Raw genomic sequence first — 858 nt, 5'->3', positions numbered from 1 at the left:
AGCCTCTACAGAATGAAGGGTCTCTTCTCCTATTGATGACTGACAATGTCATCCTCTGCTACATATGCTGTTGGAGCCATGGCTCCCTCTATGTGTACTCTTTGGTTGGTGCTTTAGTCCCTAGGAGCTAGCTCTGAGGAATCCAGTTGGTTGATATTGATGTTCTTGCTATAGGGTTGCAAACCCTTTCAGCTCCTTGAATCCTTCCCTTAACTCTTCCATTGGGGTCTTCATGCTCAGTCCAATGGTTGGCGGTGAGCATCTGCATCTGTATTGTTAAAATGAAAATAATAAAGTTTACCCAACATATCATCTGATGAAGGATGGATATGTATAACTTTTTAAATAAAGTGATATATGTATCATGTATGGATATATGAAGATGATCAAAGATTTAACAAATTAGAAATTTCCCAAGACAACTACAACACTCAGAATGATTTAACTAAAATATCAGTTCCTGGTTGGTGAACAGTTTCTTATGATGTTCTAATGGTATATAAATTTGGGTGATCTTATAGAAAAGTGAGATGTGAAGTATGTCTTTACACATTGAGTAGGATTGATATCTGCCAGCAATGAGAAAAAAAGCTGGGGAGGGTAGAAATAAAGTTTTAGAGAAAAATTTAATGGACAAGACTTAAAGTCGGGGTGAATCAGTTTTCGAAAGTATCTGACCACTGGGAGTTTGTCATTGCTCCACTCTATATATGGCCAACACAGATTGGACTTCCTGGGCTTGTTTTGTTGTTTTTGTTGTTGCTGTTTGTATATTTGTTATTTCTTCTCCTCTCCTCCTTCTCCTTCTCCTTCTCCTTCTCCTTCTCCTTCTCCTTCTCCTTCTCCTTCTCCTTCTCC

This window comes from Mus pahari, unplaced genomic scaffold, assembly GCF_900095145.1.
Source record: "Mus pahari unplaced genomic scaffold, PAHARI_EIJ_v1.1 scaffold_6943_1, whole genome shotgun sequence".
NCBI lineage: Eukaryota > Metazoa > Chordata > Mammalia > Rodentia > Muridae > Mus > Mus pahari.
Note: the sequence above shows the minus strand (reverse complement) of the source record.